Consider the following 26,269-nt stretch of genomic DNA (forward strand, 5'->3'; position numbering starts at 1 on the left):
GGTCTGTTATGTTAGTCCAGTTTGTGGAGTCCACTTCCTGAACTTGTCCACCAATGTTATCGAGGACTAAAAAAGGCGATTCAAGGCTGCTGTAGCAATAACGGAGATTAACAGCTATTACAAGCTTCTCAGCAGGTTGCTATTTAAATGTCAACTTGTTGTTTTAGCACTTTTCTTTCTTGAACGTCTTCAAGTTGACCCGAGATGCAACAAAAAACTTTTCTTGGCTCTAATTATGGGACTGTAGCCAATCATAGCTCAGCGTTTAAATAAGAGCTTCTTTAAAAGCATTTTCAACATTTCCACCTATACTTTGTTTTGAACCCGCTTTGGTGGAATGAATCATTGTTCTTTTTTTTTTGTTTGTTTCAGAATTCTAGTCTGCTCCCCCCATTTTTCTCTTTTCCACTCTTCCCTTGGCTGCCACTGTCATAGTGTTGATATGATTTTTTGGATTTGATAGGAAGACCCTGGGCAATCTCTTACACATCATCCTCTGGCTCATACATCAAGCGGCCCCTTGCTTTGTGGTTGCAAGCTATTCTTTCAGCAAACTTGAGGTTGCGGGAAACCAAACAGACCTCAGAAAAGTCTTTTGCTGTATTTTTTTCCTTCCCCCTCTCCCATTGTTGTCATCTTTGCAATGGACATAAAATGGAGACACGTTGATTGTTGAGTTGCGGAAGGTTGCAAAGGTTGATAATCAGCGAACGAAAGTTGCAAATGTTTTGAGTGTTTGGCTGTGATTAGAAGGTGTAGGATGGAAAATAGCGGAGGGACATTGTGACTAACAAGCAGTGGCACGCTTAATCAAGGCTTTGCACACTCGACGGTGGCAGTAAAAGGTCACCTATGATTGATTCCATTGACGGGATTTAACAAGGTAATTCTTTAAATAGCTTTCAAATTTAAATGTTTAAAAAGTCCAAGCGTAGAGCTCAATTTTGTCTTTCAACCTGTCCACAAAATCAAAATAAATCAAAAAGATAAATCATGGTTTTGATATGTGATGTTTTGTTTTTTTTGTCTGTCAAATTCAGCATTTGATTATCCCACCATTGTCAGCAGCTTGAATATTTAAAAATAGTTTATTTACTCCAATTGGACTAATTACCTTGTTTTCGAAAGCCGTGTTTGTATCAAAGTACAGCAGCGCTAATGAAGCGAAGGAAAGCTCACTGTAGCGGCTGATGTTGCCATGCTCACCAAGAGCAATTAGCTTGTGATGGCCTTGAACATGTCCAACCCCTTTTAAGCGCTCAAACTCAGCTCACATCGATGTGGTTGGACTTTATATCACCACCTTTCACTGAATCAGAGTTGTTTGATTTTAGTGTCCGTGGTTTCGCAATTATATGTCAGGAGTTCGAGTAGAGACCAAACTTGACCTTGAAATTAGACACCATCTGAGTAAAATCTCCTTTGTTAATCACGGTTATTTATTTGGCTACTTGGGTTTCCGAAAAAAAGGTTAAGGAAATGTCAAGGGTTTTAGAGCCCTCTTTCATGCCAGGTAGCTGTCTTCTACCCTCTTTTGGTCTCAAATGAAGGGCTCATTAAGGCTGCAATCATCAGTCTCTTTATTACTTTCATTTATATCGTATTTTCCGCACTATAAGGCACATCTAAAAACCTCAAATTTTCTCAAAAGCCGACAGTGCGCCTTATAATCAGGTGCGCCTTATATATGGATCAATATTGAGCCACTACAGCAGGCGTGTCCAAAGTCCGCGGGCCAAATGTATATATCATATATGGGCAAAGTTTTTAATTGGGCCATTCATTGAAGGTGCGCCTTATAATCCGGTGCGCCTTATATATGGACAAAGTTTTAAAATGGGCCATTCATTGAAGGTGCGCCTTATAATCCGGTGCGCCTTATAGTTCATAAAATACGGTACTCCAAATATGCAACGCAATGGCTACATGGTGAGCTATCTACGTCCGTCAGTAGCACTTTCCCAGGTTAGATTTCTTTCATCTCAAGAGTTTTCTCTTGTTCCTCCCAACCATCCCCCCAAGCTGGGATGTCTGCTCAGATGAAAGAGGCAGACAGAGATCAGTTCAAGCGGTGCATATCACAGCGGGCGAACGTCATGTGGGGCATAGCTGGATGCCTGTGAGTTAGTAATAGTTTCCCCGGCGCTCATCCATTTGTTCATGGAATTAGTCAAATATTTGGGTTTTGTCCCTACGTCGAGATATGGAAGCACCTGGGATCTTCTGGGACTCAAGTGAGGTCAATTGAAGCGAAAAAGTTGTCTTAAGGGCTGAGAGTCCATCGGGGCTGGGGGGGGGCAGGAGACGTAGATGAATTAGAGCAAGACAAAGTCATCTGGTCTCAATCAGGCTGGTAAACAGTTGAGTGCGATACCGTCTTCTAAATTGAACTCTAATAGGAATCACTTGAGTGCAGCAGTCAGGAGAGTAGCCTAATGGAAAGAGGATTGCTTTTTTTTTCCACCAGCTGAGGCCCAAGGCGTTGTCTTTTTTTTTTTTTTGCTACCAAATTAACAATTTACATGTCTACATTCCTTCTGCTGGGCTCGGTTGGGAAAAGGGGGAACCCAAACAAATTGAATCATGAGGAGAGGGGTAACCTTGAAACAATCTGGCCAAACCTGCAAACTGATGTTGAGGAATTTTTGGAAGCGTTGATCAGCGCTGATCTATTTCTCGTGTTTGGCTATTCATCCTCTCACTCCACTGCAGCCATACATCTTGAAACATTTAATTAGCTGGACAGGTAATAAATTCCATGTCTTATTTTGGTCCGAGTAGGTTCATCAATTTATCAATGGGGGGATTTCACAGCAGCATTGCCGAAGGTCGAGTGCATCTTGCGTCACCAAATGTAACGATTACATGGGTTGTTTACAAAGAGCTAGCAAACATGAATACTAGCCTTACTTGAAAGCGATTCTAGACTGGATTTAATGATTGTGATCTTCTTAGTGAAGGACACCTGCCTGCATGTGTCAATTCTGAATACTAATTTGAAATTTTGTCCAAAAAAATGATGATGGTTTGCTGATCATGTGTGCTAAGCCTCCTGATTCTTTGATGAAGGGCCATTACATTCTCATTAGTTCAGCTTCAACGCTCGGCGTGTGGAGCATAGCTGCCCTTGATCCCCGAACACGGGCACAATCGGTCCCCAAGGGCCCGTCTCCATTTCCCTAAATATGGCTCCCTTGTCATCGCTGACTTTCATTTGCATTCAACCCGAGAGTCTTCATTCAGCCCATCGACACTCTGCGAACTTATTTCTCACCTACGCATGATATTTGCAATCATGCCACAAATTAATAATGAGGTTTGAAATAGAACGCTTGGGTGATTATTCATATGCAAAAAAATAAATAAAAAAAATCTTCATTCTCTGCTCAGCCATGCCACACAATAATAGTACGAATGCACCGCATAGTTCACAAATTGTCATTGAAATGATGTTGCAAGAAAGTTCTTCATAAAAGAAATTGGAATCAACTCGGAATACATTTAACTATTGAAGAAGTTTTTTTTATCTTAATGAAATCTTTCACCACAACTGATCTCTCTGACATAAAACTATGAGTCAGCGTCGAAAAGCAGCCTCATCTCCGACGCTTGTAAATTTGGCGTCTACATCTTTCCGATTACAAAAAAAAAAAAACAGCTACATAAACACGCTTAAATCGCATATTAAAAGTCAGGTTGTTTTAATAGGTGATGAATTAGAAGCGCTCCATATGATCATGTTTGTAGAGGTTGTCAGGTGAGCAAATTTTCTCCTAATTGTGCTAATTAAAGTGGGCACCAATGGTACGACGAGGGAGAACATTAATAAAAACGGGGGGCGGAAACAGATGTTGCGCTTTGATGAGCGCCAAGGTGAGCCCATCATGTGGCGGCAACAATCATCAGGAGAGCTAGATCGGCTAAAATAGGAGTTTTAAAAAGATTAACTTGCAGCCTGTTGATGTATTCATAAGGATTTGCATAGTCTCCAGCAGCTCAAGAATATTCCAATTAATCTGACCTCAATAATCAACAATGTGCACATTTAAAATGAATTAATTAGATTTGAACTATTTGAATTTTAATCGGCGAGAGAATTGTTTGCAATGGGCCGCGAGTATTTTACGTGACCTTTAATAACATGTGCCTCTATCTCTTCACCCTTCTCCATCCCATCACTTATCCGGAGGCTCCGCAATTAGCAAGTGCGGCTCGAACAGAGCTACCACCCCTGGCGAAAGGGAGGCCGAGTGAACCAGCCACAGGACGTTCCCGGAGATTTCATTAAACCTCCATTTAAGGTCCCGTGAGCCTCAGGAGACATGAGGATGGAAGGCTGAATTTGTGTCAGTGGAAGAGAGGAGTCACTTGGATTCTGAAAAATAAGGACGGGGTGGGAATTTGTTTCCTTGGCGACCACAGGTGTGTGTGCAGGCGGTGTGTGGGCAGACATGAACACAGATGCTACAAGTACTGAGGCATGATTTTTTTGTGTGTGTGTGTGCACTGATCTAATTCAACTGCAATTTTTTTTTAATCTCCCACAACACGTGTCCTCTCTTTTTTTTTTTTTACTTTACTGTAGTAAGAATTAAATTGCATGTTATTTCTCCCTCTAAATACTTTACATGGATCACCGCTTGCTAAGCTTATACACAAACACGCTTTTTTTTAATATATATATATATATAAAGTGAAGTGGGTACTCGGAGGCCTCACCATACTGGTCGCTAAGCTACCGCTAGCTGCCTGGTCCATTCTTGCATTATTTCGGGAGGTCAGCGACTTAGCATTCAAAGCAACGGTTTGACCCTGGGGGCTTTTATACATATTTTACTGCATTTGAATTTAATATTCACGCATAGTAAAACAGCATATCCGTGTCAGATATTATTTATAGGGCATTATTATTTTCATTATTATTGGAATCATTTAAAACAACTTTGTAATTCACTATTTTAAAGCTATGTTTCTGTCTCCCGAAGGGAATTCCTTATTCTATGACCATGCAAGAGGCTGATTCCCTTGAAAACCATCTCATTCACTCTGTGTAACTTAAACTGCTCAAAACGGGGTGACACGAGCGGTGGACAGATAGCCGAGCAGTCAGCCATCAATAATAGAGAGCTCCATCCCGTTCGCTTTGAAAAATACATGAGGATGAACCACAGGCTGGGCAGGTATGCGTTTCCTGAGGTAAGATGCAAACCTTTCATTCACATTAACACATGTCGGAAAATCATCAGACCCGACCTTAGGCATTGATTCGTATTTGGGCTGGAATTTATTTTGAAAGTTGAATAGAATTAAAAGGAATTAGCCGTAGGATAAGTCAGATATACAGAAATGCTTTACAGAAGACTCAGCTCCTCCCTCTTCTCAGTACGGCAGTAATATATATAGTCATAGTAAAAAATAAAAAAAATTGGGGCCAGGTCACTTGCATCTCAATGCACCATTGTAAGTGATAAAAATGTTTTTGTATTTTCAGTCGTGATAAAATATGACAATTCTACTGCATCATAAATGACAAAAAACGACAACAAAGTAGCATCAAGAAGTCAGCTAACATGAAACATTTCAACTGTCACTCTACTTATGTGCTATTTCAAAAGACTTTAAATATATGACTGCGTTCTTCTGATCTGGGATGAAAGCAAAGTGAGCAAAAAAAAAAAAAAAGCTGCATAGGGAGTTTAAAAGCCAGAGACGGAATGAGTGAAAAAGAGAAAACAGTCTGTAACAGACATGCCACTAATGATGCCACATTCAGCATTGCGGCTTTACAGAGAGAAAAAAAATAAAACAATGCACACAGAAAAACAAAGCACTGAAGTTCAAAACAACTTAATTGGAAGTTGCGGATGCTACAAGTGCGTAGGAGCTGAGGTTTACTCGTTCGTATGATCCGCCCTGAGCTCACTAGTGCTTGTTTGTTTTGGATTCATCTTGACATATTCTAGTTCATCTTGAAAAACCCATTTTCTTGCTTTTTTTCCTTCCTTGTAGAAAAAAAAAAATGAAAATTTCATTTGACACACTTGTAAATTACATTCAGGGTCACGTTTCATCTCTGTTGGAATCAAATTGTCAGACAAATCAGATTATACAACAGATGATTGGATTGTAAAATAATCCAGTAAAATTATTTCCTGGATTATTTGAAAAGTGTGGATGGCGAGAAATTGCCAATGACAAATACTTGTTATTGTGTGATTCAGCTTTTACGACTACCAGTCTAATTGTAATGAAAATAAAATAAAATAAAATAAAATAAAATAAAACAAAATTAAATTAAATTAAATTAAATTAAATTAAATTAAATTAAATTAAATTAAACAGAACCACCATTTTTTTTTTTTTTTTGCTTTTTATCTATTAAGGTTCTCTCATCTCATAGCAAAGCGCCCACACCTGAAGGAAAATGCACAAAACAGAAATAGCGATTTGGCTAAAGGATGGTTTACGCTCTGGCAAGAAAATGATTACAGTGAAACGAGACAAGGGCAGGGGGATACTCACAATATGGAAAAAGCGCCTCACTTTTCAAAGAGATAAGCAAGAATAAATAGAATATGTATTTTTTGAGAACAGATCAAATACAGTTAGTGTTATACAAGACAAGGGTGTGTGCTATAAAAGTACACCTTACACCACACAGCAGAAACACGGAATACAAATGAGTCGCTAATCCGCAATGAAAAAAAAACAACAACAGCCATTCTGATAAGATTTATCTCCTCTGAGGATAAGAAGCTTTGGTGAAACCTTAAACCGGTACAAAATCAATTTGAACAGGTTGTAACATTCCGAATCTTTTCATTCCAAGCAAGGACAAAACCTTGTGGAATGAGCAAATATTTTTAATTAGTGCAATTACTTCACATTTTAGACTCTGGGTGTCAAAAAGTACTTTGGTGGATTTAAAAAGTGTTAATGTTGCTTTTACATTCGCAAAAAAAAAATGTTGTGAAAAGCTTTACTCCAAGGGAAGTCCATTAGTGATAATAATAAATGAAAATAATAAGGCAGGGTAACATGACCCTGGAGTAACAAGCCCGGAATGTTCTTCAACGCTCCCTCTAATCACAACAAAGGTCAAAATTAATTGAGTCCCCGCTTGAAAACAATTTGATTGGTTTGTTGTTAGCTCTTAATCGGCCCGGTACGGCTGCATCCCGTCGTCAATAAGAACTCATTTTTGCTCATCAATCCCAAAGTGACTTCATGTTCAGGTTGCATTTACACTGGACCACTGCTGGGAGTGTGAACTCAACCATGCTGAGAAAGCAAAGCGTATCACAAAGTCCCGAGATAGCGAGCAGCTAAAAGTCATCATTGCAGAGACACAACACACTCCGACACATTTGCACATGCAAATTCAGTTATGCGTGTACACGAGTTCAAGCGGAACTATCACACGACGCACACACATGCTATTAAAAAGACGACGCGAAGAAATGTACTTTGGAACCAAATTGGATTAAGGGCGTCATGTAATGTGGTCCACGCGTGAGGGGAACATTCCCTTGAAACTTTGCACGAAAGGGAGAGCAGCTTTTGAAAAATGAGCTGCCTGCATTTTGGTTTGGAGACAATTCACATTCCGCATGGATGAAAGAGCACGGGGAGGAGAAGAAGGCTTCACATCCAGAGAGATGATCCTGATCATGATCAGAGGCCATGCTTCGATACATGCGGATAGCCTCACAATATTAAAGGCGCTGATGCATAGGACCCCTCAGACTCTATTCTTTTTCTTCATTCTCTTTCATTCACATATTTGAAATGACTTTGCGGCGCGATTTGTATTTTCTCCATATTTCTGACACTTGGTCATATTGTAAATATTTGATGCATGCTATTTTTGTGTGAGGCAGAAAGGAAGGATCAGCGGCAAGGCCATTAGGCTTTTCAATGACACACTGTACTGTGGATAACATCCAGTAGGGCCTTGAAATACGAGATTATTTTGTTCCGTTCACTGTATTTTTTGTGTTTACAAAGCCCAAATCAAACCTTGTTCAACTTTGTTTTGACATCCTTACAGAATACGATAACCTTGTATCTCAAATCATCTTCCCCCATTGAAAGGAATAGAAATGGAATTAATCGGTTCCACATTGTCTGCTCAAATACAGAATTAAACGTAAAGCATGAGCTAAATTTTCTTCCTAGTTTTTCTCCTTTGGCCTTGTATTTGTATGGATTTTATATATAAAAAGAAAAAGTCAGGTCACAAAGTACCCAGTACTTCAATTCATTGAATAAAGACACACACAGAGAGATGTTAAATTTTAGACCATTTACTGCAAGTAAAATCATATAACGCCACATTTAATGATCCCTCATGGCACACCAGCCTTTCATGTAACTCCTTGTTAAACACTGAACAAATATTAGAATACATCTACTAAAGTGACACTCCTACACGTACTTGAAGATGTTGTATTTATCCTGATTATAATCCCCCACGGGGGAAATCCAATTCACTCACATTTCCCCTTGAGGAAAATGTAAGACTAAGTAGAATTTTCTCTTGAGGGATTATTATAATGTTATATGGTTGTGTCATCTGGTGAGAAGTAGTTTACAGCTTTGTTATTGCATTGGAAAGAATCATTGATATGCAAAAAGAAAATACCTGTGGGTGATGGAGCTATTATATATTCCGAGTCAGTTTGGTGCTATTTACGCTTTTTAACGCACTTCTTCAGTTAGTGTCATTGTAGTAGGCACGAAAAGAAATACAAACATTATTAGGAAGTGTTAAGTCCTAATTTAGTTTTTATTGGGTTGCAGGAATCAACATGTTGTAATCTTGTTTTTAGTTAAAGTTGTTGGCAAACGGTTTGGGTGTGTAGTTGCAAATGAGATTTTGGAGAAAAAAAAAATGTTGTCTTCACAGTCCTTAATATCAGTTAACCACTAAACTCATTTTCATTTCAAATTTTTCAAAGCTCCTCTCAGCATGCGCTCAATTTAATACTCAGCGCATGTTATCTAATTGAACAACGATTCATATTTAAAGAGACACTCAAAAATTGGAAAGGGGGGTTATCAGTTGCTTGTTTTTTTATTGAAGCGGGATTTTCATCTCATTGCCGAGACCTTCGCTCCGCTATAAAAGCATCGGTATGCAACTTTAAACTCCGTTGAGGCGCGGATTGCCCTTCCGAACTTATTTAAAAAAATTCCCCATCATATGTCCATGCCGGATCTCCTCGATAGTTTTGGTTAACCTTGTTTAAACCCACCAATCCATCCCCACGCTACTTTGAGATATTACAGACAATTAAATACTCTAGCATGACCTCAAATTGCCCTTATTTATTGATCAGGGACAAGCTTACTGTTATTGATTTCCTGCCTTTTAATTGGGCTAAGTGGGTCCTCTCTGTGGTAATTCCTCGTTTGACCACAAATGGCATCCGTCGCAGGCTTAATTAAGCAGCTAATCGAGGGAAATTCGATTGATCCCACTGCGCCCGGTATTTTTGAGAGTTTCTGTTCAGCGATATGTCTGGATGTCATATTGTCATTTATGATACAAAGACTCAAATTTGAACATACTGGCTGATTTGCATGCTCATTAGTACATCATTAAGCAGATAGGCCTTTTTTTTATTATTAATTATTCTTCTGTATTGGATGAATTGCCCCCAAATAAGCAAGATCATTATGGAGACATGCAGTGGTAATAAATCTCTTCTTCTTCTTGGCAAATGACAAGTTCATAAATATCGTGCGGTCAGATAAATCAGGAAAATGTGTCATTGATTTACTTTGCAGTGATAAAATATTACAGAATGACACTATAGAGTCTCAAATGACTCCATTTCAGATGAATGTACACAAAAAACGCAATAACTGAGTGTTAATCAGTTTTTGGGGATATCTTAAATTCATGTCGTCATCCTCCACGAACATACTTAAGGGCTTATTCGTTTGCCAGGGGAAAAACAAACAAGATTGGATATTGTCTCACAGTATGATGTCCCAAATCCGATTGCGACACACAAAACACTGCCATCGATTTGATTTGCTGGAATTAATTAAATAGCATTGCGGCAAGCGGCACCGCCTGGCAGCACATGCACAAATGGCTCAGGCATGTAATTATTGTTTTCTGTGGCGATGCTGCGCCGAAGCCTTTTCGTCGACAAGCTTCCCCCGTATCTCCCCGTCTTGGCAATTTATCGCCGTCTTTTGGATACACTCATTAATATAACTGACATACACACGTCTATCAATGTCAGGATAATCGTACAATTTATGTTGAGGAATTCATGAGCTCAACATGTCTCTGTGTTGTCTTTGGTGTCAGTCGCTGCGGAAATTGTTCATGCTTCACTGTTTAGCTCGCTGGTTCATGGATGTCATTTATTTTGCGGAATAATCCCTGTCAACTGGTTTGGGTGTTTTATAGAATAAAAATAGAGTTGTTGTTGTAGCACCACAAGGATTTGTTAGCCACTCTAAATAATAATAATAATAATAAAATAATATAATAATAAATGAATAAAAATTCCAAATAATAAAATAAAATAATATATAAAAATGATAAATGAATAAAAATAAATAAATAAAATTTAAATGTAAAAATAATAAATGAATAAAAATCATTTCGACCTCGTTCCGTATGTGCAGGCGTTACAGATAAGCAAGCAATGTGAGACTCAGCTTTCTGAAATCCATTCTGCGGATATTAATACACATAGTTTTCCTCTGGGTAGCGAGACAGAACTGAGTAATCTCTCATCCTTGCTTTATTACAGATGATGTGACACCCGGTGTGGATCGCCGTGCCAAATTTGTCCTCGCGCTATTGCATATGTCGCATCCAAACATGTTCACCTCAGCGTGAATGCTACATACATACAAGGGACGCCCCCCCCCCCCACTTCCCTCCTCACTCTCACCCTGTCGTCGTGTTATGCACACTTTTCAAAAACCCAGTCACCCTTTTGGAAAAGGCCAAACACACACTGGCTAATGCATGACCGGCCCGACGTATTTTAGTACTGATCCCTTTACCAAAGCTCCCATGCTTTTAATAACACACATTGCCACCCATGGCGGGTGACACAAATGCTTTCGGATACAAGCAAGAGAGGGCGGCTAAAATGTGCAAAGAGAATGTCATATGACCACCACCCACTCCTCATTTTAAAAATACATACATCAGTTGAAAAGGAATTTGTCATTAATATTGAATGCATGTGTGATGATACCCACGAGGGCCTGTAAAACGCCTTTTGTATGTCTGGGTCAAAGGTCAAAGTCATACAACCAGATAAGTAGAATCTAGCCACTCTGCTGGAAATGTGTAGTGATTATGGCTCATCAACAGATGGAAAGGACACTTGTGCTGGAAAAATGTGCCCAAGTGGCCAAATGACTATTGATTATTTAGCAAACTGTTGAAATGATGCTTAAAATTAGAAGTATTAAGTGTTGCATGAGAGTTAAAGGTTAATTTGAAAAACAAAATGGAAGAGAAGCTATGGAGACAATTAGTTTTTTCATGAAAAGATTTTTTTTCTTGTCTTCCTTTGAAGAAGACTCACAGAAGAAAAATCAATTTTCTGCTATGCCATTAAGTTATTTATTTGCCCTTTTAATTTTGTAACTCTGCTAGTGGAATCCTCCGACTGTGTTTGGGTTAAGAAGTTTTCATCTCAAAAGCTGGCGGAGGCCAATCGACAAATTAGAAGTTCAATATCTATGAATAATTATCTCAGGGGATTTTAAATTAATTTAATTCCAGCTCTGCTTTGTACATTCTTTTAATATTCTTTACGCTCCTAAAAAAAAAATAAGAGGTTGGTTGTTTTCCATATTTTTCATTTGGAAAAGTGTTTCAATTTTTTCATGCACTGACTCACAAAATTCAATATTAATTCAAAATTTATACTTGTTTTTTTTTTTTGTTTACATGCTAATTTGTCTCCATCTGCTCTTTTTGACGACACCCTGTCGTTCTATCGTTTTTTTTCTCCATCACCCAGATGTTTAACTCAAAAGTTTACATTCTCTTACAATCCCCAAAGAAAGGGCATCGTCGTAAAAGCGACAATATCAAAGTGTCATTTCACAATGGCACTTTATAACAGAAGTCCACTTTACGACTGGCACGTCCCGTTTTCTTTGCAAATAAATCACAAAGACTTACAGAGGCGTTTTCGTCTTTCGCCGTGATTAAGATGTCATCTAATATTATTACCCACTTACACGAGACAGCCCAAAAGTGCTTTTACTGCATATAAGTTGTCACTCCTGACTTTTAATGGAAGTTTGTATGTTTCCTTTCCTTTTTGACATTTGGAGATTTGTACAAAGGCTGGATTTAATCGAATAAAACATGAAAGATCGACAGACAGATGTAGAAAAGAGTAGTTATGAAAAGCAGCAGGCCAAGTAATGATTCAGAGGTGATGATGAAGAGACTGCTGAGAAGAACATGGAGTGTTGAATCGGTTTTTTGGAACGGCAGAATGAATTTTTGAAAAGTACTCCCTTTAAAATGTTCTCAAACCCAAAAAGTCAATTCCTATTTAACACTTATTTGATACTCATAACAAGAAAAAGTGTTGTTTTGTATTTTTGGGTGGCTGGCACGAATCAATGCCTTTCAATTTATTTCAATGGGGACAACTGATTTAATATACCGTACGTATAAATTGAATTACCAATACCGCTGTATACAAACCGCAATGCAAAATTCAGTTTTTCTTCCATATTCTGGACACTCTTAGAGGAGCTTATATGGGGAAAGATTTGCCGTCTACACTGGCAAAGTGAGCTCGTCTCTGGGGTGCTGAATTACTGCAGCTCGCTGACTTGACACGGCTGGGAATGAAAAGTAGAAGAAGAAGCACACACACAAAAAAAGGCGGAGGTGGAGGGAAACTGAGTGGCGGTCGAGAGCAGAGGTCGATGTGCTCATTTCATTCCTCGTGCATGATCCAGGTGACAGGTAGTGGTGCAGAAAATGGCAGCTCTCACAGGTCTCTTCCCAGAGGGGGGGTTCGACGTCGCTTAGTATCGCACAGGTGTGTCTTTGTGTCGCGAGGGAGCCTTCTGCCATCATTCATCAATGTTTGTTTGTATACCATCGCTATTGTGTGTACTGTCTCATGACCGGCGTCGACTTCCCGATATAGTGTAGGCAAATGCAAAAGACATCCTGGCCTCTAGGGGGTGCTACAAAATTGGTTGCCCTGCTAAAGTTAAATTTAATTCGACGAGAACTTACTTGAAACTTGCTAAAGATTTTTTTTCTGCAGTCTGTGACATGGCAACACAAAGCCGCAGTGTCCAGCTGCGAGTTGCTCTTGTTCTGACACATAATCAATGTGGCTTTTACAACTATAATTATAACCCCATTTGTTGCTGTTTAATGAGCTGGGGAATGTCTTGAGCCGACAAGTCGAGGTCTTTGGCATCTGCTAAAGCCTTTCATTATTTCTCTCGCATTGCTTGTTGAAAGCTCTGATATTTGCTTTTGAAGTTTCACAGACAACTTTTAGTTGCGGAATACAACATGGAGGATCGTTCGCCATGAAATCAGATTCTCGTCCCTTGACCCTTCTTACCTTCATTCCGATGCTCCTAAAATGCTGCCCAGTTAACCAACACACGGCTCATAAAGTATCTCCACCTGCAAAAAATCCATTTCCAGTCAATTACTTCCACTAAATCACGACCGCCGATAAAGAAAGAGACGATGCTCTCGTCAGTGCGGCGTTGTATGCGTGTGCCGCGGCTGACTAACCCTGCCGCCATAAATCGAGCTTCTCCCGTGCGAAGCCAACCATGCAAGGCATTATTATAGAATAAAAACGGTGGACAGAACAAAAAGTTCTCGTCCTTGACTTCTTGCCTGATAAGACTTGAGAGACGACTCGCTGCATTTAGCTCACGAGGCCCTGAAAAGTGTGAGATGGTTGACAAAGTGCGATGGAAAGAGAAAGGGAAAGATGATCACTCACGTTGCGCTTCTAATGTAATTGCCTGCTCTACTTTATCATAAATGAAGCACTCATGTGCAACGCTGGCTTATCTGCCTCTACAAGCACTCCATCATCAAGCCTTGCCGTCAAGGCGACATTATCGCAAAGCGGCTTAACGATGGCCTTCCAGCAACATCAATAAATACCGGCCGGCGTAGATCAACGGTGTCACACGGTTTCTGAAGCTGAGCCGTGATTGGTTGTGACCTGTGATGTCATTTTCGGTCGACAACAAGTGACGAAATTCAGTTTCTTGCCTATTTCCTCAAATTCAATATTAATCATAATGTTGTGTTTGGACTAATGGGCGTACATCCAACTTATTGTTGTATAATTTTGGGGTTGACTTCCTCTTTAAAGAGTCTGTTCATGATTTCAAGTCAGTCATCACACACAGTGGGTGGTAGATTGGCTAGCTGGTGTTTTGAAAATGAGGACGCCTTTTGAATTCAAATTACACTGACTCGAAGGGGGAAAAAGGATTAATGGAGGCATCTTTGCACTGAGGTCATAGGGGGTGTAAATGCATTTAATCCTTTTAATATCCGCGCAATGAGCAAGTTAAGGTCTTTTGCTAACCTTTTGATCTTAAATCTTAGGGTGAGTGGATGCTTTGATGAGACGAAAATAACCCACCGGCTATATAAGAAAAGCTCTGTGGTATATTTGACTAACATAATATTCAATTTTCAGCAGGAAGAGAAATTACATTATTCCGAATGTGCCTTTTTCAATGCATTAGTGTGAAAATTATTCTTTAAAGGTTACTGAGTGGTGCAAATTAAGAATACTTTTTTAGACAACAGAATGTCGGATTAGCCGTTGTCTGTTCCATGAATATATTTACTTAAGTACAATCTCTTTTTTTGTCAGTTGGGAGCGGGGTGTTTACATTTCAAGAATGCAGCCTTACCCCCAATTGGTCGAAAATAGTCACCATCATCCTTAATGGACCGGGAATTAAAAGCCCCCTAGAAAAAAAATAAAAAAGAAATGCTACCAGGGAAAGTAAACTTAAAAGTAGGGGGAAACATTAGGGACAGCAGATTTATCCATCCAAACATGACTGCGGGATTATCATAAACGGTAAAGACATGAAGAACAAGACTCGCGGGATTAACAAAGGATCTAACGAACAAACAATGAAACAAAACAAAGCAAAGTATGAAAACAAACACACTGAGATGCAGGTGGCAGAGCTTGAGGGGACCCAGTGAAACAATTGGCTTGCTGGAAGCATAGCCATGCCATAGAATTTAAAAAAAAAAAAAGTTTATTAATATAAATAACTTTAATAATAATAAAAAATTATTATTATTTTTTTCAAGTGGCAATAGGCCCAAATTTAGGCGATTCAAGTCATCCAAGAGCAGCCACAGTGATGACAGTTTAAATTATGCAAGTCTTCACTCTCTGCCAGTTTGTCTTTTGCGATTGCCAACGTTTTTCCAGACAGCAGAGGTCTGGGACATCCAGATGTTTGCTGACCTGGAAGCTTGGATTGGCAGCAGCTGCCATCCCATCCTCAAGGAGCACAGACAAGAGAAGTTTGACTATTTAAATCTTCTCTTGTGTGTTTAGTTTCCTCTCAGCAAACAGACACAGATGCACGCTGACCACAAATGGGCTATGGCTTGTGAAGTCCTCCCAAATACTGGTCCCTACTCTGCCAAATTTGAAAAAAAAAAAAAAAAATACGCTTCATTTCTCATTCCCTATTTTTACCACCGTGAATTCCACCAGCGAGTGAATTTCAATTGTTTTGGATTTATCAACTGCGCTTCCTGAGCTCTATTCAATTATTAATCTCGGTAAAAGCGTTGTTTACCGGCCAAATTTAATTTGAAAACACGTAAAATGTTAGCATGGTACTCAAAGGGACAGAACCAGCAAGCAGGTAAACAAAAAGGCAACCTGGCAGGAGGTATAGCGTCCAACCCATTTAATGCACTTAATCAGCCAAGCTTCTCGCACAATAAAATTGCAAGAAAGGGAAAATAATTTGCAGGCAACCGGCGGTATGACGTCTGATTTCATAACAACAAATATAGACTGAAACTAACAATTCTCAGCACACTTAATGGAAAAGTTTGTATTATTATTCAAACAATATGACAGATAAAGCGCTTAAAAAAAAAATTTGAAAAAAGTGTTTTTGCCCCATATGTTTTGTGGAACGTAGCATTTAGTTTCCAGGCAGCAGCCCAAACAAACTATGTTCTGAGCAACACGGGGATGTTGGGAGACAGATGTCTTTGCTCCTCAGCTGCTGTTTGGCTTATCTGGTTGGCTGAAGCCCAACATCAGTGACATGTTTGAACATTCAAACAGGGAGCCGAGGGTGTCCACAGATGGCGGACTAGCCAGTCATCCTTACCAGCAAGCCGTAACCCAATCATAAATAGATTACCAAAACCTGGATCGGGGCCTCAATCATCAAATCGCTAAACAATGGTGTAATGATGTCACCTTTTCAGGTTGCTACTTTTTGCTTTGGATTAGTAAATGTGTCGTGACCGAAAGAACGAGATCCCGGATACAAGCGGCCGAAATGAGTTTTCTCCGCAGGATGTCCGGGCTCTCCCTTAGAGATAGGGTGAGAAGCTCGGTCATCCGGGAGAGACTCGGAGTAGAGTCGCTACTCCTACACGTTGAGAGGAGCCAGATGAGGTGGCTCGGGCTTCTTATCAGGATGCCTCCTGGACGCCTCCCTGGGGAGGTGTTCCGGGCATGCCCCACCGGTAGAAGACCCCGGGGACGACCCAGGATGCGCTGAAGAGACTATGTCTCTCAGCTGGCCTGGGAACGCCTTGGGATCCCCCGGGATGTGCTGGATGAAGTGGCTGGGGAGAGGGAAGTCTGGGAGTCCCTCCTAAAGCTGCTGCCCCCGCGACCCGACCCCGGATAAGCGGAAGAAGATGGATGGATGGATGGATGGATGGATGGATGGATGGATGGATGGATGGATGGATGGATGGATGGATGGATGGATGGATGGATGGATGGATGGATGGATGGATGGATGGATGGATGGATGGATGGATGGATGGATGGATGGATGGATGGATGGATGGATGGATGGATGGATGGTAAATCCTACAAATTGCCTAGTCTTGGTACAACAAGATGATTTTTGTGTTGGCGAGCCTTGGCCGTAACCGATTAAAGATGACGAGTGAGGTCATTCCGAAGCAAGCTTAAGCTATCACTTCCTCTGCCACTGTTTTCTCTCTGCTCCCTCGCTAAATGCAGAGAAATGAGGCCAAATGTCAGCCCAGAATTAATGTCAGCACAACACATTTGTGTGGCAAAAACAAGCAGACAGATGTTCCATCATTTTGTCCTTTTTCTCCCCCGGAATCCTGGCAACAAGTCAACACGCTGTTTCATTCCATTTCATTTACAATTTGTTGGTAATTAACATCATTTTGCCGCTACCTGATGATCAAAACAAAACACATTGATGAGGTGGCTTCTGTTTATCAACTCTATTAAACACTAATCTGACTGGTGACGAGCGTGCATTCCAAATAAATGCCGGTGCCGCAATCACGTTGGAAGCATCAGTGGGAATGAGAATAAATCATTTCGAGGAGTAATGAATTGATTTATTAATAGCAAAAATGCTTCTTCCTGCTTGTATTCTCCAATCATCCTGATCTTTGTTTTCCACGTTCAACTTAATTGGTTCTGTGCTTGTACTAACTTGAAACGATCATAAAGCAAAATAATGTTTCCCATTGAAATGAATGGAGATGTAAGTAATGTGTTCCAGTCCAAAAACTAAATTGCACTTACCATTTTATTTACTAGTGCGTGATTAAAAATAAATACAGAATAACTAACATAGAGCTGCGCATTAAACACACTAGGCCCCAAAAGTGTAGAATTAGACAAATAGCCTCGTTGTAAATGGCTCCCAAGGTAGAGGCAGGATAAAGAAATGTTTGCATATTTTTCATACCTTAAGTGATAATTTAAAACATTTTCTAAGGTTAAATGCACATCAGCACAAAAACCAGGACACTATCCCCAAGGTAAAGTGATTGCTTGTGTTAGAATCTGCTTGTAAGAGCTTTAGAAATATGAGCGTGCTTAAAGGCGTGACATATTTTGGCCAAACAAAATGGCCACAAGCAAAATTCATGTTATTCCACTCGCTCACACTTTTCTTTGTCATCCACAACGACAAAGAAAAGCGGGAGCAATGACTCATTGCGAGCTCTTGTTGGTAGTTTCTCATGCAGCGCCGCTGCGACCAAGGTGCATTTTTGAGATGGTGATCTGTGTAAATGTCAAAATAGAACATTTTACCTCGGGCTGAGGCGGCGTACTACAGTGGCACCTGTTGCCAGTGACACGGAATAAAAACCAAATGGATAGGCTGGGGGTACATTATTCTGCAATGCAAACAGGGCTAATTTGGCGTTAAGGCCAAAGGCGCTAAGTCAGCAATAATTCATAACTTGTAGTTGGGGTGAATTTCTATTTGGTTGAATGGTATCTTAGAGAATTTGAACGTTTGCGCTGACCTTCCCAGTTATTCTTCATGCCCTGGCACCAAGCTGCTAAATAACACGTGTCAGTTAGCATGCAGATCAGTTCATGTGGCGCATGCAGCTGACACATAGATTAATAAAAATTAATTAAATCAATGATATGCAAGGTTTTATACAAATATAGTATGTGATTATTTAAAAAATATATTTAAAACTTTTTATTATTTTATTCCATTGATTTATTTTACATAAATTCATCAAAATAAATTAAATCAATTATATGCAAGGTTTTAAATAAATATAGAATGTGATTATTTAAAAGAAATATTTTAAAAAATTATTTTATTTATTCATTTTTAAAACTATATTTAAAAGAAATTGACTAATGGAGCAACTGAGGTGAAGCAAATCTTAAGGAGTCCGATCACAGCCGTGGCTATTTTCAATGCTTTCTTTCTCGTGGTTGACTGGGCAGCGTCATTTCAAATAGTGAAAAGAAAGGCCAGGGTGGTTAACAGGTGCCGGGATGGCCCTTCCGATCCCGCCAGTGCTGCAGGTCAAAGGTGAAAGTGACAGCCACGCTTTCATCTTTGGTAGGACTTGTTATCTCCCAGGATTGACGCTGCGGGTGCAACTCGTTTTTATGATTCCATTTCTTTTGCTCCTGCAAGTTGGAATCAGCATCTGTCAATTTAATATTACTTCCTAAATTCTCCATTTTTTTCCCAATATCCTTCAGTGATGTCGATCCGGAGATCATTAAGGAATTCTCACAGTAACATTCTTCTCTATTGGGGATGAATTTGTGCCCATGAAGCGAGGTCATGGAGGCGGAGCATTGATCGAGAAATCCAGGTGGATAACGGTTGCTATTGATACTCTCCGCCTTATGGTTATATCAATATTGTCATGTTTAATTGGTGTTATCTGATGAACCATGTGTCACATTGAAGGTTTGCAAGACCTCCATTAGCTGTTAGTTAAAGGCTGCTAATGATTAGTATTCACTCGATTGCAGTCCACTATCTAAATATTGTATCATTTTTCCCTTACCATTCTTATTTTTATTTATTAATGGTTGTTTGCCCTTGCCACAAGGGACATCGTCTTGGAAATGCATGCATTTTAATAAAAAGCAATTTCAAACGGTATGCTAATTTTGCTTTTTGAATACTGAAGAGCTTTGCATTCATCCTGATGCAAAACAATGCAAAAAAAAATTGGAGGGCAGGCACTGAAAAAAAAAATTTTGAACTGAATGTTCTTTTTAACAAGCGAGAACATTTTAAATCCATACAGCTGACTTCAGGGTGCTACTTATAATGCCTGTCATGCCAACAACAGGCAAGGGGTCCTGAAGGGTCCTAATTATCTCTATATATTAATTAGAGGTTTTGTAATACAGTAGATTTTTTCCCCATTCTCATTGGTAGCACAGTTGTATACTGAAATGAATAGCATTTATCCGAGCTGGAAGTCTGCAGCGCAGTCTCTGGAATTTTTTTTCCCAGTTTGTCTTCTATTTATTGTAATGACTGAAACGTTGTTGGGCGACAAGTCGGCTTTTGGCTTGACATTGGTAAATAAATGGTAAATAAAATGGTGGCAGGAAAATCTAGCCATGCACAGAGTGAGGAATCCAAACAAATATACACACAGAGCCCTCTGGATCAAACTATTTCATTTTTTTGGCTGTTATATCTTGAGGGCAAGGGGAGATGCAAGAAGAAACTGGAGTGCAGATCAATCATCTGTTGGAGAGCGGTGTATCTGAGGTGGAGTGGGCCCTCGGAGATGAAGTCAGTCAGATACAGAGAGAGGATCTTTGATTGGAACCAAGGCTTAATGGTAGTGAGAGTGGAAGAGCCTTGCGACAGCCTCGGGCAGGGTAGTCAGGTGCTCTGCTACGCCATCTGTGTGCACTCCCCTGTGTGCTTTTTGGAAAGCAACAGAGAGATCATCATCTCACTTCCAAAACACAAATGTATTCATCACATGCACTGACACAACTCACCCGTGGCTTTTGTTACTTGTAGTGTGACAACAGTTGGAGATGGCGGAAATGGAATTACAGTGGGAGATGAGTTTGTTGTCCCCCAAGGACCAAATATGCATTGTTCTACTTGTTTGGGTGGAGTTTTTATTCTTTGGGTATTTTGAAATGGGCGTTTGCGCCGTTGTGGGAGCGAACATAGATAACTAGAAGCTGGCAAAATCCAGACACAAACTGTTTTGTGAAAGAGTCTATTTTTTTTTTTAGGTACATTCGGTTTTCATATTTTCAAATGCTCTGCTTTGAAAACAGTTGGCAGTTAATCTAACACATATGTTGTTTTTAAATGTGGGAGGAAGCCGGATTGCCTAGGGACAACCCACACGAGCGCGAGGAGAACATGCTTTTCCCACACAAAGTCCAGAGTCAAGGTTGAACAGGCTAACCTAATAAGCTAACCTTGCAGTTCTGCTTATTGTCACTAAGGTCAAGGGTCAAATGGATAGTATCCCAGCTGACGTGGGGCTCAATAGGCCATCATTCACGCTTATATTTACACCAAAGGAGGCTTTAATGAAGCTAAGATGCATGTTTTGGAATGTGGGAGGAAACTGAAGTATCTGGGGAGATCCCACACAAGCATATTTGTTTGTGCTTTCTGCATATGCACCCGTCGTAATATTGCGACTATACTCGGTTACATTGAGCACTCGACATATTTTTTTTTAATAAGCAGAAATGAAACACACACAAATCCACAAATTGAAACATGCACGTCCAAGTAGAAAAACAAGCAAAGGGATTACACTCAGTATTAAAACCTCGTTCGGTTGCCTGTGTGGCTGCCATTGATTAAATGCCCTCGTTAGCATGTACAGCCACTCGTATGTTCCTGCACTGCCATTGATAAGAGCATTGTGGCGGCACTCGCTGAAGGGAGTCAACTAATTAAAAGCCAGTGACAAGCAGATTCAAACAACAAAGCCCTCGTTTGCATTTTTGAATGAATTGTTCTTATACTTTTCCATCTGTGAGTTTGAACACAAACGGAAAAACTTTCTTTTAAAGAACAGCTCAAGGCTTTCCTATATGGTTTTTTTTTTAAAACAAAAGAAAGACAAAACGAAAATTTTTAGATTACTGTATTTTCCGCACTATAAGGCGCACCTAAAAACCTCCAATTTTCTCAAAAGCCGCTTTATAATCCGGTGCGCCTTATATTTGGACCAATATGGATTCGTGGATGAGGACTAACTTATTAAAGTAAGCTTTACGCGTTTATTTTGTGTGTTGTGTGATATTAACGTTTGAGCAACGTTGAGTTATTGATATATTGTTATTGTTTTCACTATTTCAAGTGTTACTATATTGTGGTTGATTAACGTTTGAGCAACGTAGAGTTATTTATTCTATGCGCCTTATAATCCGGTGCGCCTTATATATGGACAAAGTTTTAAAATGGGCCATTCATTGAAGGTGCGCCTTATAATCCAGTGCGCCTTATAGTGCGGAAAATACATTCCTCTCGATCCACTGAGGAGTCGCAAATGGAAGGTGTGCCCAATCAGCTCACAGCATAATCTTTCCAGAGCGCCATGAAAATGGATTGCGGACCTATGGCGCCGTGGGTTTAGGACTTACTGAAGGTGTGTGCTTGCAGACACAGTATGTGTTTGTGTGACAGAAATAAGCGACACCACACGGAGGGTTTTGTCGCGCCTCAAAAACGATCGATAGAACATCACAGCGATTGCAGACGGAGAAAACATACTGCAGCAATGGAAGTGGTAATGGTAAAATAAAATCCTTTGGGGAGGATACCTGTTGTTCCACAAATAATGCAATCAGATCAGCTTCAATATTGTAGCCCTTCAAGCTCCATACAGCAGAACGTAATGACATAAATGATGTTTTCTTTTCCCCCTTTACAGATTTTTTTTTAATATAATTTAGCTCGTAAAAAGAAGCCAATATAATTTTCAAAAATAGAAAACCAACATGATGTTATAGTTTGGCTAAAGATGATGATGATAGTGTAGAAGAGGATCTGCTGCCTAGTAACAGGCTTTGGCCATTATAACATCCTGCACTGCCATTATGTATGCAAAATTGTAGCCGACCAACATAAGCATCATGCTGAGAGCAACATATAGCAATTAAGTCTCCACAGTCTTTGAAGAGTTTGAAGAAAAACATGGCTGAATTGTTTATAAATGCAGCCATTCATGCCTGGTGACAAAGACTGCTATCTGGAGTCAAGTACATTTTTTTGTCCCTGACATGCTTTTTGATTTGAAAAAAATGAAATAAAAAAACCACAGAGCGGCTCAATAGCACTTCTGTGGTAAAGGGATGACATTTTGTGTGTTTTGCTAAAAAAAAAAAAAAAAATAGAGAACATTAGGTTGTGTAAGTCACAGACACACTCTATTTACGCGTATTCCACACACACAAAAAAATTTATATGTTGTCATGTTCCTTTATTGTGCAACATTCTCGGAAAAGTAAGTGTGTACAAAGAACTTGCGGCTAAACTGTGATTCAGCCAGCCTGGAATTCAATCAATGGGATGACCTTGGAGGTGTTGAGTCAAGTCGGACCAAAAAAAAAAAAAACTGCTGGGCTAAAGACCCTGACCCCCAAATGTTTGTCAGAACTTTCTGAAGAATTACGTCAATTGGTTTAAAAAAAATAAATGTCCACCCCACGTTACTACCACAGAAAAGAAATCCTAGCGCCGCCACTGGCTGGACAACAAATCGAATAGCATCTATTTTTTGAATATTCCAAACCAGGGCAAACAATGTTGCCTGAAACCACTTTCCAAAAACATCAAGGGAATTTATTTCCTCATGTGTGTAAACAAATTCAAGCTGTGAACAAGAACAGCAACAAAAATCAATGTTTGGCGAGCTGTTGAATTTTGATTCGCTATCACAAGGAGAGAGGTCATGATATCCCATGCGAAGGGGAGGGGCAGGGGAGTTATAGTCACGGAAGACTAACAACATAGCGATGATGCGAGGTGCTCGTGATCGATGGCCTCAGTGGCAAAACCAACGGATTGTGTTGCGTGGCAAAGCCGACACCCGCCTCGGCCCCGCTCTCATTTGTGCCGTTTATTCTCTCAGCATGACTAGCATACTGAATTTTTTTTTTTTTTTTGCTTCCTCGGTTACCTGTGCAGCCAGCTGTGGCTTTGTTGTTAACTTGATATTCGACTTTGGGGAATTTGTTAAAAAATGTGCAAGGGTACGCTTGTGTATTGCCACATTTGGACACACACGTGCAAACAAAGTATGGCATCTTTGTGAAAAGTGATTGGCTGCTTGGAGAACTGTTGTGTGCGCGCGGTGGGCAGACTGTCGTAAATCAACGATACCTTTATCAAATCCCATTCCGACGGGAACCTAATACAGGTGCATGTCGCGCCAGGGTTGTCTGAACTACACACACACACTCAATTCAGTTCACGCTTCTTTCTCAAGATTGCATGCCAAATCTTCATTCCTACGTTCCGAATCTATGCATAATACACCAGGATAGAGAGTAAAAATTTGAAGAGAAAATGAGATTTTGTTTTGCTTTGCACTTTGATGGAGGCTGTGAAAGCAGAGACTGGCTATCAAACAAACTAGTACCGTATTTTCCGGACTATAAGGCGCACCTAAAAACCTAAAATTTTGTCAAAAGGCGCCTTATAGTCCAGTGTGCCTTATATATGGACCAAATTCCTAAATTTAAACTGGCCCGAAGCATTGTGTCGTGAAATCAATCATAAGTGGTCCGCTGAAGACTCATGAATCAAAAAGATTATGGATCATTATTTTGTGATTATAAAGTAATTTGTTGCGTCTGAAGTTGAAATAAAAAAGATAAAATGGAGAATGATTTGATTTGGATTAAAAATCTGACCTGATGCATGATGCGGGACTGTTGCGCTATTTTCGGGAATGTCTGCTGTACGCGCACTTGCTCCTTTTTTTCTGCTCCTCTTATTTATTTATTTATTGTTGTGTTATTTATTCATTATTTATTCAGCACGCTTTTGTTATACTTGTTTACTTGTCTGTTGTGAGCCATGTCTTGTCACCGTGGGATAGGGGGGAACGAAATTTTGGTTTCTTTATGTGTCTTTGGCATGTGGAGAAATTGACAATAAAGCTGACTTTGACTTTGATGGTGCGCCTTATAGTCCGGTGCGCCTTATATAAGGACAAAGTTTTAAAATGGGCCATTCATTGAAGGTGCGCCTTATAGTCCGGAAAATACGGTACAACAAATATGTCCGACTTTAGTCAACTTAATTTTAACTTCACTGTCGAGTTGAGAAAATGAAAGAATTTTAAGTGTCTGAAAAATATGGTACAGATCACAGGCTTGATATTAACCAAGCTTAGTGGCAATAACATCTTTCTCATAGCTTGGCAATTAGATGTAGCGTTGGCTCACTCCTGCCAAAGTGTTATTTCTTGCTGGCTTTTGGTGACAGTAAAGCTGCTGATCCCCCCCCCCCCCCCCTTCTTGGATCGCCTGCCGTGCGTGATTTCAATCATTACAAATTGGACCGGATTCACATGGCAGCTACTTAATGGTGTAGGGAGCTAGTCGCCTATGACTGAACTAAAGCATCATCAACTTTGAAATTAGAACAATGGCTGTAGTGAGAGTGTACATATATCTTTTGTTTGTGGTGTTTACTGTTCTAAATGCCTGCCCGAGGCATTATTGGAAAGTCTATTAGCTGGTAGTCAGGCCTCACCTGTCAATTGATGCTAACGGTTTAGAACGTTCCCGCCACCGCCGCCGCCTTCACTCGAGACCTACTTGGCACCCAAAAATATGCATCGGAGACATTCAGCAGCGGGAGACGATCATTTCATATGCCAGCACAAACACGCTGAGAGGAACAAACTCTTGGGCTTTGTTGTATTCCAAAAACACACATACATAAGCGCTGTTTAATTATGTAAAAGATGACAGGATCTACGGGGAATTGCAGTCCTAGTTGCCGATGAGTGAAGCTGCACGAGGTTATTTTTCAATTTTTTTTATTTTTTTTGGGATGATATAGATCACATTTTTATTCAATCGCTTAGCATGTCCACCTCTCTCCCACTCATCTACTAAATTAAATTCAATGCGAGTCAAGTTGATCCACCTCTGATCATTCATTGAGAATATTTTGATTTTAATTTGTTGGATATTTTGTAGTGCAGTGAAAATAAATGAGGCAACTGAAAGAAATCAAGCATTTGGGAATATTCAATTAGCATTCTAACTGCTTTGTTTTCACAAATTTCTAACAAATACCTCCGAGGTCTCAAGAAGCAAAGTTCAGCAGATGGAGACTCAAGCCTGCAGCAATTTTGCGTACTTTATTCATGGATGTATTTATTTTACAAATAAATTGTTTAAATGCCAGCTGCCCTAAAATCTGAATATCAGCAAATGGAAATTTGGGGCTTTAATACATTTTATCCTGAGAGTAAGCGCGAAAGGAACTAAAATAAAAATAATACTGATTAGAAATAAAGTGAGGACAAATATAGTCCATATCCGGTTTATTTTTATGAGCTTGTTAAACACATCTGTTAGTTCTTCATGGAATGACTTTTTTGTCATAATGTTAACAACTCCTCCAACCAGCCTACCACTGATGTTGCGATACCTCGGGCAAATTGGCGTCAAGAAAAGCTTTACAACACTATTAAATTCGAAAGTGTGATTTAAAAATAATCTTTATAGGATATAAAAAGTTA

General features: G+C 39.7%; 1 long non-coding RNA gene across 3 annotated transcripts in view; it reads left to right on the forward strand.

Annotated features, from left to right (window-relative positions):
- The window catches only part of LOC125987325 (uncharacterized), a 120,552-nt gene that overhangs the window by 53,374 nt on the left and 40,909 nt on the right, over positions 1-26,269 (forward strand). The window contains exons 3-4 of one of the 3 annotated variants that reach the window (XR_007487978.2): positions 4,203-4,422; positions 4,986-5,196. The exons of 1 other annotated variant lie outside the window; for it this stretch is intronic. This is a non-coding gene — a long non-coding RNA (uncharacterized lncRNA). The remainder of the gene's footprint in view (positions 1-4,202; positions 4,423-4,985; positions 5,197-26,269) is intronic. One more of the 3 variants, XR_007487980.2, reaches the window with a different exon arrangement.

This window comes from Syngnathus scovelli, chromosome 19, assembly GCF_024217435.2.
Source record: "Syngnathus scovelli strain Florida chromosome 19, RoL_Ssco_1.2, whole genome shotgun sequence".
In the NCBI taxonomy this organism is placed as follows: domain Eukaryota; kingdom Metazoa; phylum Chordata; class Actinopteri; order Syngnathiformes; family Syngnathidae; genus Syngnathus; species Syngnathus scovelli.